The sequence below is a fragment of the Syngnathus scovelli genome, chromosome 20 (assembly GCF_024217435.2).
Source record: "Syngnathus scovelli strain Florida chromosome 20, RoL_Ssco_1.2, whole genome shotgun sequence".
In the NCBI taxonomy this organism is placed as follows: Eukaryota; Metazoa; Chordata; class Actinopteri; order Syngnathiformes; family Syngnathidae; genus Syngnathus; species Syngnathus scovelli.
The window spans coordinates 1510816-1531195 of NC_090866.1; the positions used below are offsets into that span (position 1 = coordinate 1510816).

The window sequence follows — 20380 nt, forward strand, 5'->3', positions numbered from 1 at the left end:
GCTGTTTCCGCCCTGACCACGCATTACTTTCCACCAAATGTACAGCTAGCCCCTGGTAAAACCTTTCACTTCCCCTTTTCTTCACTTCCTGTTTCATGAGAATAACTTTTTAAAGTTACGCTTCAATTAACTCTGAAATAAAAATCCAAACCTTTGATCTATTTCTTTAAACAATTTATGTCACGCCACTATTCTCATAGTGACGGGTCTCTTGATCGAATTGACTAACAATATTGCTTTAAGCTGTTACAGAATACATTTTTAGCCAAGCAAAGAAATCAAAAAGTAAAAATCACATTTGTGCTTCTCCAAACAATTTATGTCACGCCACTATTCTCATAGTGTTCAAGTTCAAGTTTACTTTATTGTCAAAAATTCTATGTAACAGGGTTAGCACAGAAGTTTGAAATTGCGTTTGACCAGTCTCCAATGTGCAGTTTAACTAAAAACATTTAAATAAGACATTGACATAAATCTCTTTCTTTCTCACACACACATACACACAACACACAACACACACACACACACACACACAGCTAACTTACTCATACTGAATTTACAATTCTTTCTCTGACATATTCATTCACAACATATACACAAACAATGCACACTTACACATTGCAGTCATTCAAACACTAACATGCTGATAAGACATGTGCAATACTATACAGTAAAATACTCTCTCTCAAATTCACACACACGCACACACACACACACACGGTGCGTAATAAGAGTGTTGACATAATACAGACATAACACACAACCCCCCCCCCCCCCCACACACACACACACACACACAAACATACATACACAGCAGCAGAAGTACAATCAGTGGTCATAGAAGTAAAGTGAAAAAGTGTAGATCTGTATATAAGGTGCAAGAGTAAAGTGCCAAGTGGCATGGTGACTTTGGAATGTTCAAGTGGTTTTCCTCAGTGTGTTCATGAGTCTGATGGCTTGAGGAAAGAAGCTGTTACTCAGTCTGCTTGTGCGGGACCGCAAGTTGCGGTACCGCTTCCCTGATGGTAGAAGGGAGAACAGTCTGTGTGCAGGATGAGTAGTGTCTTTGATGAAGTGTACAGTTCCTGAATGGCTGGAAGGGGTGACCTGATGATCTTTTCTGCTGTCCTCACTGTTAGGGTTTTTCAAAGTATCCTTATCGTATGATTATGTTGGAATGCAACCGGTAATAAATAACCTACCTTGTCTCATCCTACACAAGGTCGTAAAACATCCCCTGATATGTTTTGACTAGAGCACAAGGGTTTCCTTTTCAGTCACTCTCACCCCCGCTCTGTTCCTCCTAATAAATATGCCCTTGCAGGAAGGAGACTTCCCAGATTTCATTCCTGTAGCGAGTGATCTCTCCACCTGCAGGTGTCTAAAAGAACTTGCCTGTCTCCCGTGTGGTTCTTGCAAAATAAGTTGGAGTGAGCAAATCTCTAACATTTTGGTGCCGAAACCCGGGACCTCTCATACCCATCATCTGGCTGACGGAGGACGACGCGCTGTACACCGTCGACGGGCCAGCGTCCACTAGCCGGACCTGGTAAAGAAAGACCTGGGAAGGAAATTCTTCGCTGGGCCAGCATCTTAGGTCTGCTTTCGTCTGACAGAGGTGGATTGACGGGACCCGGCAGTGCAACGAACCAGGGGAAAAGTAAGTTAAAGGCCTGAAGTTGTGTGATTGTGTTGTGTTTGTGAAACGCGTAAAAAACCACAGGTGCACGAGAGATACGGCTTTGGTTTGTCCGAGCTATGAGATACGGCTTTGGTTCGTCCGAGCTATGAGATACGGCTTTGGTTTGTCCGAGCTATGAGATATGGCTTTGGTTTGTCCGAGCTATGAGATACGGCTTTGGTTTGTCCGAGCTATGAGATACAGTTTTGGTTTGTCCGAGCCATGAGAAAAATAAAAAGCGTTTGAGTATGTGTGGTTGAGAGTGTGACTGGTAGGATAAATTGACTAAATAGCAGTTCTAGCATTGATCCACGGCAATAATACAGGCTAGTAATTTGTTGAAAGGTCGATTTAAACCTGCATTGAGGATCCTCAAAGAGTCAAAGAAATAAATAACAATAATAATAATAATAATAATAATAATATTTTTGAGAAAAATAAATTGTATAACCTAAAATTACTAGAATTAAGATGGGAAATAAAAACGGTAAATCTCTACCTCTTGACGGAGATGAGAAGTACATGGCGAGTAGATTTCTTAATTGTATGCAATATATGCCGAAGTGGAAGAAAAAGTATGGAGTAGAAGGGAAGTTGAGAGTTGAAGTGTGGAAGATAGTAGTTGATGTTTTAGAAGAGAGTGTGGATAAAAAGAAAAATGGACTGAAAAAGAAAAGAAAAGAGAGAGAATTGGATTGTGCTAAAATGTGGTTGAAAGCTTCACAAGAGAGAAAAGAACAAATCCAAAAGACAAAAGATAGAAAGATGAAAGGTGATGAGGCTGAGACTATGTTTGTCAAGCCGGAAGACAATGAGGCCGCAGTGCGCAGGCGCACTGCCGCGGCCATGACTCCAGCCGAAACTGAAGGCGCAGCTCAAGCAGAGGAGCAAAAGGGGCCTTCCGCTCGTACGCAAAACTTGTATCCAAGCTTAACAAACCTGCAGCCCCCCCCCCCATATAACAGCAAAAGAAGTCAGGGTCACATTATTAGAAGTCCTGTACAAACAAGAAGTTTGACCACTGCTGCTAAATTTTCTCAAAATGTAGACAATGTTGATGTGTGCCCAATAATACAGGTGCCAAACCCTATTGTAGGCGAAGGCCAACCCCCACATACATATGTTTTCCGGCCATGGACTCTGGAAGAGGCAAGAAAAGCAGTTGAAGGGGTTACCCCTGTTGCTGAAGACCCAGATATATGGGCAGAGGACATGGCTGGAATTATACATTCCTATAGACTGAATGGACATGAGGCAGGAGAAGCTGCAATGTCCTCCTTGGGAAAAGACTGGGCAAAGGTTAGAGGAAATTATACAGGTAGAAATAATCATTTCCCTATCCCATTGAGGGAAATCAATTGGGAGGGGAGTATGCAGCACAATGGAATGGTCTTGTGCAAAGAGTGCGAACTATATTTCAAAGACGAGCGAATTATGGTCATTTGGCAGGAATAAAACAGAAGCCTGGCGAAGATACTGATGATTTTCGTTTGAGATTTGAAAAAGAATTCAGGGTGCATAGTGGCATCCCATTCAATGATACAGCTGAGACTGCTTATCAACAACAGCTTAAAAATGCGCTCCTCACTAATTTCCGCCCTGAAATAGGCAACTGGGTGAGGAAACATTTGGTGAAAGTGGATGTTGCAAGTGTGACAACAACTATGCAATGGGCCAGACATGCTGAAAAAGTGATCAAAAAAGGCAAAGGTTCTGATGTATTTCATCTAGATAATGATGATGATGAACTAGATGAAGATACAACAGTCTTCTTCCAAGGGTCCCAGCAAGGCAGAGGAGGAGGTAGAGGCCAACAAGGTCGCAGGCCGCCACTTCCTTCTTCTTCCACTTCCAATCCCTTAGACCTTTGTCCGTTGGGGCACCACTGAGGATTTGACAGTCAGTTTTCTCCATTCCTCTCTGTTCTCCGCTGTTCTCAATAACTCGTATGTTTTTAGGCCTGTCCAATCCTTTATGTTGTCCTCCCATCTCTTTTTCTGTCTCCCTCTCTTTCTGCCTCTGTTCACTGTGCCTTGCAGGATCTCCTTGGCAAGTCCTGTTGATCTTGTGACATGGCCGTACCATTCCAGTTTCCGCCTTTTGACTGTCGTTAGTAGGTCGACGTATGGTCCGATTGCACTCTTTACACGTGATTTTACCTCTTCGTTTGTGATGTGGTCTTTGTAAGATATTCCAAAGAGTCTTCTGTAGCATCGCATTTCCAGTGCCTTGATTCGCTTTTCAGTGTCTGCTGTTAGGGTCCAGGATTCACAAGCATATAGAAAGATTGAGATTACTAGGGAGCGCATTAGTCTGATCTTCGTTCTGGTAGAGATATTTTTGTTGTTCCAGATGGTCTTCAGCTTGGTCATTGCATTTGTAGTTTGGGCAATCCTGGCAAGTATTTCGGGTTTAGATCCTTCATCTGAGACCACAGCACCTAGGTATTTAAAGTTGTTGACTACCTCTAGGGTCTGGTTGTTAATCTTGATGTCTCCGGTGAATCCGTTGGGGTTGTTGGTCATTAGTTTTGTTTTTTCTGCACTTATCTCCATGCCATAGTCTGTGGCTGTCTCTTCTAATCGGTGGATCAGGTCGACTAGTTCTTGTTCGTCGCCGGCAAGACCATCAATATCATCCGCAAAGCGGAGATTGGTGATCTTTCTGCCTCCAATGCTTACTGAGCCTTCATGTTGTTCAAGGGCCTCTGACATTATTCTTTCAAGGAAGATGTTGAAGAGCATGGGGGATAGCAAGCAACCTTGACGCACTCCTATTGTTGTCCTAAACCACTCTCCTATGTTGTTTTGTAGGTATACCGCACTTGTGGCTGTCTTGTATAAGTTCTCAATGACTGCAATTATATTCTCATTGATGTTATAGCGTTTCATGGTTGCCCAAAGCGCTTCATGCCACACGCGGTCGAATGCCTTCTTAAAGTCGATGAATACGTGGTAGAGATCCTGTTGGTGTTGCTGGTACTTTTCGCACAGTATCCGAAGATTGAATATTTGTTCTGTGGTGCTGCGACCTGGTCTGAATCCAGCCTGTTCTTCTGCTATTATCTTTTCGGCTTAGGGCATTAGTCTTCTTAATATAACTTTTAGCATTACCTTACTGGGATGGCTGATGAGGCTGATAGTGCGGTAGTTTTGGCAGAGCTGGACGTTGCCTTTTTTGAGAAGGGTGATAATAAGTGATTGTGTCCATGATGTTGGCCACTCGCCTGTTGTCCAGATTTTGTTGCAGATAAGTAAAAGTGCATCTATGATCGGGTCACCCCCCGCCTTGATCAGTTCCGCTGTGATGTTATCCACGCCTGGTGATTTTCCTGGTTTTAGTGACTGTACTGCTGAAACTATTTCTTCTCGCAGTATAGAGTCCTTGTGATTGTTTGTTGCTGCAGGGGCAGTAAGGACTTTTGGGTTGCCTTTTATTTTATGTGTGTATAGTTCGGAGCAGTATTCTGTCCATCTCTTTCTCACTTGTGCTTCTTCGGTTAAGCAATTCCCTTTGGAGTCTTGTATTATTGTGGTCCTTGATCGCTTTGTGGAGGTGAGGTCTTTGATTGTCTGGAAGGCCTTTTTACTGTTGTTTTTGAGTAGGCTGTCTTCAATATCTTTGCACTGATCTCCAATCCACGCTTCTCTTGCTTGGTTTATTTCGTTTTTAACTCGTAGGTTGGTCTTTCTGTATTGTGTCAGGCCCTCTGTTGTGTTCTTTTTCCATCTCAGCTCTCTGCGTTTATCACATAGCTCCAATATTTCGTCAGTTATCCATGGTTTCTTCTTCGGGCGGTGTTTTCCGATAATGTCGCTAGCTGTTTCAGTGATGGCTGAGGTAAAGGAGTGTGTTAAAGATTCTACATCTACATCTTCATTCAATGTGAGTAGTGGTACAAATTTTCCTCCGATGTTGGCCTTGAAGGATTCCAAAATGGTAGGATCTTTCAGCTTTTCTAGGTTGAATTTTAGTCTGGTGCCCCCAGCTTTCTGGATCTTTTTCAGACGTAGGGAAAAGGTCATCATTACGAGGCTGTGGTCACTTCCAATATCTGCTCCTGGGAATGTTCTTGTCCTTGCGATGTTTACACTAGATTTGAAGCGTTGTTGGATCATGATATAGTCAATTTGGCTTTGGTAAAGTCCTCCTGGGCTGAGCCAGGTCATTCTTCTTGATTTCTTGTGTGGCCCCAGATTGTTCATGATTTTAAGTTCATTCAAGCTGGCAAATTCAAGAAGCCGCAGCCCTCTGTCATTTGAGATGTCATTACAGTAGGGTCCACATGTACTTTTCCAGTCGTTGAAGGCATCCTTTCCTATCTTTCCATTCCAGTCACCCTGCACGACTAATATGTCTTTTTTTGGTGTTTCGTCAATTACTTTTTGTAGTTGATGGTAAAAGTCTTCGACTTCTTCATCTGGGTGGTCTGTTGTTGGTGCATACGCTTGTATTATGGTGAGGTTGAAAGGCAGTGATTTCAATCGTATGGTTATGATCCGGCTGTTGATGGGTTGGCATGCAATTACTGCCCCTGTGACCTCTTTGTTAACAAGGAACCCTACTCCATGTTCATGGCGGTCTTCTCTACCACTAAAATAGAATTTATGATTCTCTGGTGTGGTTCTTTCTCCAAAATTCTTGTAGCGCACTTCGCATAGGCCTAAGATGTTCCATCTGTATCGTTTCATTTCATGGTCCAGTTGTTCCAACTTCCCAATACCCCTGAGGGTCCGCACATTCCATGTGCCAATGACAATGTTGGTCCTGGCACGGATGATCTTATTTGATCCATCAGTAGCATATTTTCCACTCCCGCCCTGACAGCCCTCGACGGAAGAGGCGGTCCTTTTTAACCCGGGCGACGACCGAGCCGGTATGGAATTTTTTGTAACTGTCGTTCTCTCTTGCGGTGTGTCTTGGGCATTGTCGCGTGGCGGAGCCCATCCCTCTCCACGCCAGACCACAGCCGATGTCTTCCCACTCGGAGGCTCGCCCTGGTCCCGAACACATAGCCGTTGGATTCCTCCTGGATCCTCTTCCGCCTTGGCCGTTCGCCCCCGCTAGGGGGATTCGCCCAGTGATGTTGTGTTAACATCACCCCCTCACACGGTTTGGCACGCTTGCTGAAGCGAGTGACCGGGGTATGGCGCTTGGAGCCACGTGTGAGAGATTAGGAGATTCAGGAGAACCGGTGAGCCTGACAATCCCAAGGGAATCAGCAGTCAGCCATCAAAGGTACTATCTCTCTCCAGAGCCCCCTATACCAAGGCCGCCATATAATTCAAAACCCCCACGAGATTCTGACAACTGTTGGAACTGTGGGAAACGAGGACACTTTGCAAGAGTGTGTCGTTCTGCAAAACAATATCAATCAAAGGGTGCAGGAAGGGGGAGAGGAAAGGCCAAATTTTCAGCATGACTAGATTCCCCCCCCTTGACCTCTGGTGCTCCTATAGAGGAAGAAATAGTAGATGTCCATACAGCATGGGACATTCTGAGTGCATTAAAAGAAAAACCATATGTTACTCTAAACATTGGAGGCAGTGATGTTGAGTTTTTGTGTGATACCGGGGCTTGTAAAACCGTGATAAAAACTAAAGTCCCAAATCTAAAGGCCTCCCAAAATACTATTTGGGTGAAATCTGCTGATGGGCAGGTACACAAGGAGAGTATCTCTAATCCAGTTGAAGTGAGAGATAAGGAAACTGGAAGCATGGCTTCAGTTTCGATTGTCCTATCCCCAAAATGTCCCATAAACCTGTTGGGACGAGATCTGATGACTCGGTTGGGAATTGCAATAATTCCAGTAAAGGATGGCATGCGAGCATGTAGAGTGAGAGATGTGGACACATATGCTGCACAAGCAGGTGAACAGATTTGCTGCTCCTATGCCATCCCTCCTGAACGAAATCCTAAACTCCCAAGCAGATTGCTGAGTGAAGCTCGAAAACAATTGTCCCAACCTGAATCAGAAATGACTTGTACTGAATTACATGTCACCATGAATATTCTCACTGATCCACAAGATGACTATATTGGAAGTTTTCTCAGTGACACAGAAGTAACTTTAACAATCACTGCTCTGTACACTGATCGCAGGTCATTTGCAGCTGCCGCTGTGCTCTTGCCCGTTCCTCAGAAAGACAGATACAAATTGTCGGCTGTACCCCCCATCTCATTGTTTAAACCTCACAGTATAACGTGGGCAGATGTGGGTTCCCGAATTAAACTTGCTGGATCTGTGACTGATTATGAGGACAAAGGTGATGGGTGGAGCTACAGTACCAGTTGTGACGTGTGGAAGCAAACAGTGTGTGAAGTAGCTGTAGGCAGAGCAGGCGCTTGTGCGCTTCCCTGACTAGTTGACATTTATTTGAATGAAAAGGAGGAGGGGGAATTGGCTGGGCTTCCTGAAAAACTGTGGACCAAGGGCCCATCTGATGTAGGACTTTTAAAATCCATTTCCCCAGTACAGATCAAACCAAGATCAGAGTGGCGTCCAAGAGTTAAACAATATCCTTTAAAACAGGAGGCAATGAACGGGATTGCCCCTGTTATAAATGATCTTTTGACAGGAGGAATCATTAGGGAGTGTTCGGATTCTCCTTGCAACACTCCCATTTTTCCAGTCCAAAAGGCCGACAAAATTAATTGGCGAATGATACAAGATTTACGAGCAGTGAATGATGCAGTGCAAACAAGAGCACCCAATGTGCCTGACCCACACACACTTCTGAACACTTTGAAACCTAATCAGAAGTTTTTCACAGTAATTGATCTCAGCAATGCATTTTTCTCAGTGCCAATTCACCCAGACTCACAGTTTTGGTTCGCTTTTACCTTTAAAGGACAAAGCTATACATACACCAGATTGCCACAAGGATTTGCTGATAGTCCAACTATTTTCGTTCAAGCTATCATGGCCTGTTTGGCTGATTTTCAGATGTCAAACAAAAGCCAACTTCTAGTTTATGTAGATGATCTCCTGGTAGCCTCTGAAACTGAAGCTGCTTGCAAGGCACACTCCTTAGCATTGTTACTCTATCTCTGCAAAACAGGGAATAAAGTGAGCAAAAATAAGTTACAATGGGTCAGACAGGAAGTGAACTATTTAGGTCACACTTTGTCGGCTTCTGGAAGACAGATACAAAGAACCAGAAAGCAGATTATTTCAGATACACCGAAACCTGAAACAAAGAAACAAATGATGTCATTTTTGGGGCTCTGCAATTACTGCAGAGCATGGATCCCACATTATGAGGAAAAAACACAACCGCTGCTGGATATTGTGCATGGAGTTCCCATGACAATGACAGAAAAAATCATGTGGACACCAGTAGCGGATGATGCTTGTTAGAGATTTGCTCACTCCAACTTATTTTGCAAGAACCACACAGAAGACAAGGCAAGTTCTTTTAGACACCTGCAGGTGGAGAGATCACTCGCTACAGGAATGAAATCTGCCCTCCTTCCTGCACGTGGATATTTATTAAGAGAAACAGAGTGGGGGTATGGGTAGGCTGGCTAAAGCCCTTGCCCTCTAGTCTAAACATGTCAGGGGATGTTTTACGACCTTGTGATAAGGAGGACAAGGTAAGGTATTTATTACCTGTTGCATTCCAACATAATCCTACGATAAAGATAACCTGGAAAACCCTAACATCTCCCTCCTGATTTATCATATGATTATGCCACCCCAAACAACAAAGACAAGCAAGAAAAAAACATATATACGTATAATGAAGAAAGTAGAATGGTAAAAATAAAAACAACAAACAATGATAGCAACACATTCCAGTGAAGATGAGGCATTACCTCAAACTTATTGTGTAAGCGAAAAACCTGCTGGCCAGATGTTATTAGCAGGAAAATTCTTACACGGCCCCGTTGCCACAGGCGACCAGAATGCTATGAATAATAAAAAATAAAAAGAAAAACACAGAAACAGTACATCATTGTATCCATCACTTGCGAAGCATTTTCGATGGTCAAATCATCAAGTTTCTGTAAAACATGCTCAACAGAACAGCATCTACGCAATCCATGTTTCATCATCGTCATCACATCCGTCATCTCTAAGGAGTTGTATATGAACCTGGGCTACAGTAGAGGACACAAACTTCGACACAGCAGACTTCAAACATGGGATAACGCAGGTCGTAAACAAGCACAACACCATCAGCACAACAAGCACAGGAGACAGCAATTTCAACAGCAGTTGCCACCAGTTGCCAGAGAATAGCCATGAAAAGAAATCAAACTGATGTGGGACCTTGTCTTTAGACATGGCCTGCTGTAAGTTCTTCAGCGAATTCATGGCGTCGTTTATGTGGGTGTCATTTTCTCCTGGTATGTATGTGCAACAGGAAGTCCCAATGATGTGGCACACACCACCTTGTGCTGCCGTCAACAAGTCCAGGACCATCCTGTTTTGCAAGACCATCAGTCTAATAGCCTGAATCTCTCTATTTTGTCCATCGTTGACTTGCAGCGAGAGATTCACAAAGGATTGAAAACGATAGTTCAGTGTCTCGATGAAGAGCGATAGTTTCCCAACCCCAATCTGAGGGAAGAGCGCAAGGACAACTTTGTCTCCGGCAGACCATACTTTATGGTCCTCTGGAACGTTCGCACCCCAGACAGGGTCATGAGGGTCAAAGGTTGCAACTGCTCTGCGTCGACGTCCAGAAGAGTTGTGTGCTCCCGTCAGCAGATGATGTCGTATCCTGTAGGTGTGGTCTGTCACCCACACTGGTGCACACACTCCTGTCCAGTTGGCGGGCAGCATCGGATAAACCTTGTGACCACAAAGCCACCAGCCATTCTGTATGAAGTATGTTCCGTTCGATGGTGTAGCCATGTTGGTTGGAGAGCCCTCCCCACCTGAAATGGCTCTCTTATCTTGACACTCATCGGTGATGTCCAGAGCTCCCATCCAGTTTCCTCCTGGAGAGCAGTCGTCGTTAATGCAGACGTGGGTCTTGTTACCTTGGATGTAACATGTGTAATTCACTCCAGCTGGTCTCTCTGTGTAGGCCACTTGTGGTATTGTTCGTCCTCTAACAGTCACATTGAGATTTGTCCAGAATAGCTGATCACAGGCACCGTCAGCAAGTCCAGGGCGGTAAGGGTCGGCATCTTTGACTGCGACGGCACGGTGCTGATATCCAACTCCTCCCATGGATGCCATACATTTTGCTTCAGTGACATTCATTGCTCTGGCCTCCAAGCGAACTTGCGTGGAGGAAGGGGGGAGTTTCGAACACACATAGCATCCCTCCTGTGTGTGAGCTCTCACAGTGAACCTGACATACCGGTACCAAGTGTTGGTTTCGTATGGGTTTCTGGGGTCCCATGACCAGTCCTCAAAGTTCTCATCATGTGACCATCGTTTACCACGGGCAACATTGTCATTTGGTCTGTTCAGATGAGTCAATAGACCATAGCACGCTCCAACCACAACGCAGCAGAGGATCCATCTGGCATATGGAGCCCCGTTGCTACTAGGATGGCAGAGACACCGGGACATCCCCTCGCCTAGCGGAGTGGGGATCGATGAATTCTTCACCAACATTGAGACGCCTCACCCTAAACGACGGGGCCCCTTTGTAGTCAGCCTTCCCCACCACTCCGAATTAGGGGTCCAGCACTCTCTGCAACTTGCAGTGGCTGAGGTGAATCCAGCTGGGCCGTTGAGAAATTTTTACCGCCGTGGGAGTAGCAAGCAAAACTTGGAACGGTCCCTCCCACCGCGGGCTGGCCCAGTTCTTTCTTTTGATGACCTTGATGTAGACCCAGTCTCCTGGATTGATGGTGTTGTCCACCTGTGAGGGAGAGAGATCAGGCGGCAGTAAATTTGCATTTGACACATCTTTCAGTTTGAGCGTCCTGATTAGATAATCTGCCAAGGTCTGTTCTTCATCTGCTTTTTGCAAATCTGCAGGGAACACTGGTAGTCTATATGGTCTCCCATGTATGATTTCAAAAGGTGTTAGTCCTTCTGAAGTGGGAGTAATTCTCATATAGAGCTTCACTAAGTCGAGGCACTCTGGCCAAGGTCTGCCTGTTGTTTCCATGCATTTTTTCAACCTGCTTTTGATAGTAAAGTTTGCCCGTTCAACCAGGCCTGCGCTCGAAGGATGCCAAGCACAGTGGTTTTTTAACGTTATTCCAAGGTGTACAGCCATGTTCTGCACAACTTGGTTCACAAAATGTGGACCATTGTCACTGTAAATGGTTTGGGGGATGCCATGAGTTGGTATGATGGTTTTGCAGATAGCTTTTGCCACTGTTAAGGCATCTGCGCGTTTAGATGGAACTACTTCCACCCATTTTGAAAATGCATCAATCATCACTAGGCAGTATTTGTAAGGTCCACTTTGTGTGAGTTCAATAAAATCCATATGCATGATTTGAAATGGATAAGAGGGTTTTGGAAATGAGCCTCTCTTAGGTCTCATGTTTCCTTGTGGATTATGTTTCACACAAACAGGACATGCTTTACAAAAATTTTTTAAGTAAGCATCTAAACCAAAGGTAGTGAATTGTTGATCTATGATGGACTTCATCCCTCCTGTCGACACATGGCAAGGCCCATGTGTCGCAAGCGCTGCTGCCTTAAAAAGTGATTTTGGTAAAACAGGTTTGTCATTGATGCGGTGGATATTATCTGTATCCACTATTGCACCTTTTGTCGTCCACATTCGTTTTTCCACCATTGGAGCATTGCCCTGCATATCTGTCAGTACAGTCTTATCTATGAGTTGTGTGTCCTCTGAACCCGTTAAAAAAATTTCATGGCCATGTCTCCCTGCAGCTGCTTCTTTTGCAATCTTGTCTGCTAATCTATTTCCATTTGAGACTTCATCTCTGCCAGTGGTGTGAGCAGCACATTTACACACAGCTAGTTTAGCATGTAAAAGAATGGCCTGCAACAAGTCTTTTAATAAGGAGGCATGGGTAACCGGCTTACCGGTTGATGTTGTCATCCCTCTGCGCTCCCATTGTTTCGCAAAATAGAACAGAGTAGAAAACGCATACTGACTGTCTGTGTATACAGTGACTTCCTTATCTTCTGCTAATTGACAAGCTCTTGTTAGAGCAATCAGCTCAGCAGCCTGTGCTGACCTGGTGTATGGAAGCTTCTCTGCTTCAACAATCTGGTTTGGCAATCTCACAATTGCATAACCACTTTGATTGTTTCCTTTAGGATCCTTTGAACATGATCCATCCACAAACCACTTTTCCCCCTTGTCAAGTGGCGTGTCACTTAAATCTTCTCTGGGCAGCTGTAGATGTTCTGTAGCATCCAAACAGTTATGTGGTGTTCCATCCCCTGGCAACGGGATCAACGTTGCTGGGTTAAGGATTGTGCACCTCTTTATCACAATGTGTGGTTGTGACAGAAGTATAGCAGTGTAGGACAGATGTCTGGCTGGTGACAAAAAGTTCATTTTGCTTTGCAGCAGCAGCACATCTACAGCATGTGGAACCAGCAGCTCCATTTTGTGAAAGAGCACCACATCTGCAGATTGTCTCACTGCAAGCGCCGCCGCGCATACTACTTGGACACAGTCTGGCAAAGACAGAGCCACTGGATCCAGTTTTTTTGAATAAAATGCAATTGGTCTTAGTTTGCTGCCATGACTCTGCAGTAACACTGAGGTCATAAAACCATTCCTGCAGTCTGCTGTTTGCACAAAGGTTTTATTGTAGTCTGGCAAGATAAGAGTTGTGGTTTCTATCAGAGCCTGTTTCAGCACTACAAAAGCATCATCCGCTGCTGGTGTCCACATGATTTTTTCTGTCATTGTCATGGGAACTTCATGCACAATACCCAGCAGCGGTTGTGTTTTTTCCGCATAATATGGGATCCATGCTCTGCAGTAATTGCAGAGCCCCAAAAACGACATCATTTGTTTTTTTGTTTCAGGTTTCGGTGTATCTGAAATAATCTGCTTTCTGGTTCTTTGTATCTGTCTTCCAGAAGCCGACAAAGTGTGACCTAAATAGTTCACTTCCTGTCTGACCCATTGTAACTTATTTTTGTTCACTTTATTCCCTGTTTTGCAGAGATAGTGTAACAATGCTAAGGAGTCTGCCTTGCAAGCAGCTTCAGTTTCAGAGGCTACCAGGAGATCATCTACATAAACTAGAAGTTGGCTTTTGTTTGACATCTGAAAATCAGCCAAACAGGCCATGATAGCTTGAACGAAAATAGTTGGACTATCAGCAAATCCTTGTGGCAATCTGGTGTATGTATAGCTTTGTCCTTTAAGAGGTAAAAGCGAACCAAAACTGTGAGTCTGGGTGAATTGGCACTGAGAAAAATGCATTGCTGAGATCAATTACTGTGAAATACTTCTGATTAGGTTTCAAAGTGTTCAGAAGTGTGTGTGGGTCAGGCACATTGGGTGCTCTTGTTTGCACTGCATCATTCACTGCTCGTAAATCTTGTATCATTCGCCAATTAATTTTGTCGGCCTTTTGGACTGGAAAAATGGGAGTGTTGCAAGGAGAATCCGAACACTCCCTAATGATTCCTCCTGTCAAAAGATAATTTATAACAGGGGCAATCCCGTTCATTGCCTCCTGTTTTAAAGGATATTGTTTAACTCTTGGACGCCACTCTGATCTTGGTTTGATCTGTACTGGGGAAATGGATTTTAAAAGTCCTACATCAGATGGGCCCTTGGTCCACAGTTTTTCAGGAAGCCCAGCCAATTCCCCCTCCTCCTTTTCATTCAAATAAATGTCAACTAGTCAGGGAAGCGCACAAGCGCCTGCTCTGCCTACAGCTACTTCACACACTGTTTGCTTCCACACGTCACAACTGGTACTGTAGCTCCACCCATCACCTTTGTCCTCATAATCAGTCACAGATCCAGCAAGTTTAATTCGGGAACCCACATCTGCCCACGTTATACTGTGAGGTTTAAACAATGAGATGGGGGGTACAGCCGACAATTTGTATCTGTCTTTCTGAGGAACGGGCAAGAGCACAGCGGCAGCTGCAAATGACCTGCGATCAGTGTACAGAGCAGTGATTGTTAAAGTTACTTCTGTGTCACTGAGAAAACTTCCAATATAGTCATCTTGTGGATCAGTGAGAATATTCATGGTGTCATGTAATTCAGTACAAGTCATTTCTGATTCAGGTTGGGACAATTGTTTTCGAGCTTCACTCAGCAATCTGCTTGGGAGTTTAGGATTTCGTTCAGGAGGGATGGCATAGGAGCAGCAAATCTGTTCACCTGCTTGTGCAGCATATGTGTCCACATCTCTCACTCTACATGCTCGCATGCCATCCTTTACTGGAATTATTGCAATTCCCAACCGAGTCATCAGATCTCGTCCCAACAGGTTTATGGGACATTTTGGGGATAGGACAATCGAAACTGAAGCCATGCTTCCAGTTTCCTTATCTCTCACTTCAACTGGATTAAAGATACTCTCCTTGTGTACCTGCCCATCAGCAGATTTCACCCAAATAGTATTTTGGGAGGCCTTTAGATTTGGGACTTTAGTTTTTATCACGGTTTTACAAGCCCCAGTATCACACAAAAACTCAACATCACTGCCTCCAATGTTTAGAGTAACATATGGTTTTTCTTTTAATGCACTCAGAATGTCCCATGCTGTATGGACATCTACTATTTCTTCCTCTATAGGAGCACCAGAGATCAAAGGGGGGGGGTCTAGTCATGCTGAGAATTTGGCCTTTCCTCTGCCCCTCCCTGCACCCTTTGATTGATATTGTTTTGCAGAACGACACTCCCTTGCAAAGTGTCCTCGTTTCCCACAGTTCCAACAGTTGTCAGAATCTCGTGGGGGTTTTGAATTATATGGCTGCCTCCGACCTTGTTGGCCTCTACCTCTTCCTCTAACCTGCTGGGACCCTTGGAAGAAGACTGTTGTATCTTCATCTAGTTCATCATCATCATTATCTAGATGAAATACATCAGAACTTTTGCCTTTTTTGATCACTTTTTCAGCATGTCTGGCCCATTGCATAGTTGTTGTCACACTTGCAACATCCACTTCCACCAAATGTTTCCTCACCCAGTTGCCTATTTCAGGGCGGAAATTAGTGAGGAGCGCATTTTTAAGCTGTTGTTGATAAGCACTCTCAGCTGTATCATTGAATGGGATGCCACTATGCACCCTGAATTCTTTTTCAAATCTCAAACGAAAATCATCAGTATCTTCGCCAGGCTTCTGTTTTATTCCTGCCAAATGACCATAATTCGCTCGTCTTTGAAATATAGTTCGCACTCTTTGCACAAGACCATTCCATTGTGCTGCATACTCCTCTCCCAATTGATTTCCCTCAACGGGATAGGGAAAAGGCCCTTGATTATTTCTACCTGTATAATTTCCTCTAACCTTTGCCCAGTCTTTTCCCAAGGAGGACATTGCAGCTTCTCCTGCCTCATGTCTCAAATGGAAACAGATTAGCAGACAAAATTGCAAAAGAAGCAGCTGCAGGGAGACATGGCCATTAATTTTTTTTAATGGGTTCAGAGGACACACAACTCATAGATAAGACTGTACTGACAGATATGCAGGGCAATGCTCCAATGGTGGAAAAACGAATGTGGACGACAAAAGGTGCAATAGTGGATACAGATAATATCCACCGCATCAATGACAAACCTGTTTTACCAAAATCACTTTTTAAGGCAGCAGCGCTTGCGACACATGGGCCTTGCCATGTGTCGACAGGAGGGATGAAGTCCATCATAGATCAACAATTCACTACCTTTGGTTTAGATGCTTACTTAAAAAAATTTTGTAAAGCATGTCCTGTTTGTGTGAAACATAATCCACAAGGAAACATGAGATCTAAGAGAGGCTCATTTCCAAAACCCTCTTATCCATTTCAAAGCATGCATATGGATTTTATTGAACTCACACAAAGTGGACCTCACAAATACTGCCTAGTGATGATTGATGCATTTTCCAAATGGGTGGAAATAGTTCCATCTAAACATGCAGATGCCTTAACAGTGGCAAAAGCCATCTGCAAAACCATCATACCAACTCATGGCATCCCCCAAACCATTTACAGTGACAATGGTCCACACTTTGTGAACCAAGTTGTGCAGAACATGGCTGTACACCTTGGAATAACGTTAAAAAACCACTGTGCTTGGCATCCTTCGAGCGCAGGCCTGGTTGAACGGGCAAACTTTACTATCAAAAGCAGGTTGAAAAAATGCATGGAAACAACAGGCAGACCTTGGCCAGAGTGCCTCGACTTAGTGAAGCTCTATATGAGAATTACTCCCACTTCCGAAGGACTAACACCTTTTGAAGTCATACATGGGAGACCATACAGACTACCAGTGTTCCCTGCAGATTTGCAAAAAGCAGACGAAGAACAGACCTTGGCAGATTATCTAATCAGGACGCTCAAACTGAAAGATGTGTCCAATGCAAATTTACTGCCGCCTGATCGCTCCCCCTCACAGGTGGACAACCCCATCAATCCAGGAGACTGGGTCTACATCAAGGTCATCAAAAGAAAGAACTGGGCCAGCCCGCGGTGGGAGGGACCGTTTCAAGTTTTGCTCTCTACTCCCACGGCGGTTAAGATTTCTCAACGGCCCAGTTGGATTCACCTCAGCCACTGCAAGTTGCAGAGAGTGCTGGACCCCTAATTCGGAGTGGTGGGGAAGGCTAACTACAAAGGAGTCCCATCGTTTAGGGTGAGACGTCTCAATGTTGGTGAAGAATTCATCGATCCCCACTCCGCTAGGCGAGGGGATGTCCTGGTGTCTCTGCCATCCTAGTAGCAACGGGGCTCCATATGCCAGATGGATCCTCTGCTGCGTTGTGGTTGGAGCGTGCTATGGTCTATTGACTCATCTGAACAGACCAAATGACAATGTTGCCCGTGGAAAACGATGGTCGCATGATGAGAACTTTGAGGACTGGTCATGGGACCCCAGAAACCCATACGAAACCAACACTTGGTACCGGTATGTCAAGTTCACTGTGAGAGCTCACACACAGGAGGGGTGTTATGTGTGTTCGAAACTCCCCCCTTCCTCCACGCAAGTTCGCTTGGAGGCCAGAGCAATGAATGTCACTGAAGCAAAATGTATGGCATCCATGGGAGGAGTTGGATATCAGCACCGTGCCGTCACAGTCAAAGATGCCGACCCTTACCGCCCTGGACTTGCTGACGGTGCCTGTGATCAGCTATTCTGGACAAATCTCAATGTGACTGTTAGAGGACGAACAATACCACAAGTGGCCTACACAGAGAGACCAGCTGGAGTGAATTACACATGTTACATCCAAGGTAACAAGACCCACGTCTGCATTAACGACGACTGCTCTCCAGGAGGAAACTGGATGGGAGCTTTGGACATCACCGATGAGTGTCAAGATAAGAGAGCCATTTCAGGTGGTGAGGGCTCTCCAACGAACATGGCTACACCATCGAACGGAACATACTTCATACAGAATGGCTGGTGGCTTTGTGGTCAGGAGGTTTATCCGATGCTGCCCGCCAACTGGATAGGAGTGTGTGCACCAGTGTGGGTGACGGACCACACCTACAGGATACGACATCATCAGCTGACAGGAGCACACAACTCTTCTGGACGTCGACGCAGAGCAGTTGCAACCTTTGACCCTCATGACCCTGTCTGGGGTGTGAACGTTCCAGAGGACCATAAAGTATGGTCCGTCGGAGACAAAGTTGTCCTTGCGCTCTTCCCTCAGATTGGGGTTGGGAAACTATCGCTCTTCATCGAGACACTGAACTATCGTTTTCAATCCTTTGTGAATATCTCACTGCAAGTCAACGATGGACAAAATAGAGAGATTCAGGCTATTAGACTGATGGTCTTGCAAAACAGGATGGTTCTGGACTTGTTGACGGCAGCACAAAGTGGTGTGTGCCACATCATTGGGACTTCCTGTTGCACATACATACCAGGAGAAAATGACACCCACATCAACGACGCCATGAATTCACTGAAGAACTTACAGCAGGCCATGTCTAATGACAAGGTCCCACATCAGTTTGATTTCTTTTCGTGGCTATTCTCTGGCAACTGGTGGCAACTGCTTTTGAAATTGCTGTCTCCTGTGCTTGTTGTGCTGGTGGTGTTGTGCTTGTTTACGTCCTGCGTTATCCCATGTTTGAAGTCTGCTGTGTCGAAGTTTGTGTCCTCTACTGTAGCCCAAGTTCATATACAACTTCTTAGAGATGACGGATGTGATGACGATAATGAAGCGTGGATTGCGTAGATGCTGTTCTGTTGAGCATGTTTTACAGAAACTTGATGATTTGACCATCGAAAATGCTTCGCAAGTGATGGATACAATGATGTACTGTTTCTGTGTTTTTATTTTTTTATTGATAGCATTCTGGTCGCCTGTGGCAACGGGGCCGTGTAAGAATTTTCCTGCTAAATAACATCTGGCCAGCAGGTTTTTCGCTTACACAATAAGTTTGATCTGCGGTATTGAGGTAATGCCTCATCTTCACTGGAAAGTGTTGCTATCATTGGTTGTTGTTTTTTATTTTTACTATTCTTCTTTCTTCATTATACATATATATGTGTGTTTTGTTTTTTTTTACTTGTCTTTGTTGTTTGCGGTGGCATAATCATATGATGAAACAGGAGGGAGATGTTAGGGTTTTTCAAAGTATCCTTATCGTATGATTATGTTGGAATGCAACCGGTAATAAATAACCTACCTTGTCTCATCCTACACAAGGTCGTAAAACATCCCCTGATATGTTTTGACTAGAGCACAAGGGTTTCCTTTTCAGTCACTCTCACCCCCACTCTGTTCCTCCTAATAAATATGCCCTTGCAGGAAAGAGACTTCCCAGATTTCATTCCTGTAGCGAGTGATCTCTCCACCTGCAGGTGTCTAAAAGAACTTGCCTGTCTCCCGTGTGGTTCTTGCAAAATAAGTTGGAGTGAGCAAATCTCTAACACCCACCACCCTCTGCAGCGCCTTTTTGTCTGCAGCTAGGCAGCTGCCATGCCAAACAGAGACGTTGCTGGTCAGGATGCTCTCAATAGCACCTCTGTAGAAGGTGGTGAGTGCAGAGGTGGGGAGGTCGGCTCTTCTCATCCTTCTCAGGAAGTGGAGTCGTGTCTGCGCCTTCTTGACCAGCGCAGTGATGTTGGTAGTCCATGAGAGGTCATCAGTGATGTGCACTCCCAGGAACTTTGTGCTTTTCACAGACTCTACTGCACTGCCGTTGATGATGAGTGGGATGTGTGTTGGTTGTTTCTTTCTGAAGTCCACAGTGATTTCTTTTGTTTTGTTTACGTTGAGAAGCAGATTGTTCCTATCACACCAGGTGATGAGTTGCTGTACCTCCTCTCTGTATGCTGAGTCATCGTTGTCTTTGATGAGGCCCACCACTGTTGTGTCATCTGCAAATTTGATGATGTGATTCGTTTCAAATCTGGCAGAGCAGTCGTGGGTCATCAGCGTGAACAGCAGGGGGGATAGCACACATCCTTGCGGCACCCCGGTGTTTATGATGGTGGTCGCTGACTGTCTGCGGTCTGTTCGTTAGAAAGTCCAGCAGCCAGTTGCACAGTGAAGTGCTGACGCCTATTTTACTCAGCTTATTCACCAGATGTTGGGGGATGACTGTGTTGAACGCAGAGCTGAAGTCAATGAACAGCATCCGCGCGTGACTGTTTTTGTTCT

The 20380-nt window shown here is 44.7% G+C and overlaps 2 protein-coding genes across 3 annotated transcripts in view; one reads left to right on the top strand and one right to left on the bottom strand.

The window, feature by feature from the left end:
• LOC125989976 (uncharacterized) overlaps positions 1 to 20380 on the bottom strand; it is a 340553-nt gene that overhangs the window by 306095 nt on the left and 14078 nt on the right. The gene's annotated exons all lie outside the window — the stretch shown is intronic.
• LOC125989985 (janus kinase and microtubule-interacting protein 3-like) overlaps positions 1 to 20380 on the top strand; it is a 298361-nt gene that overhangs the window by 269542 nt on the left and 8439 nt on the right. The window lies entirely within an intron of this gene.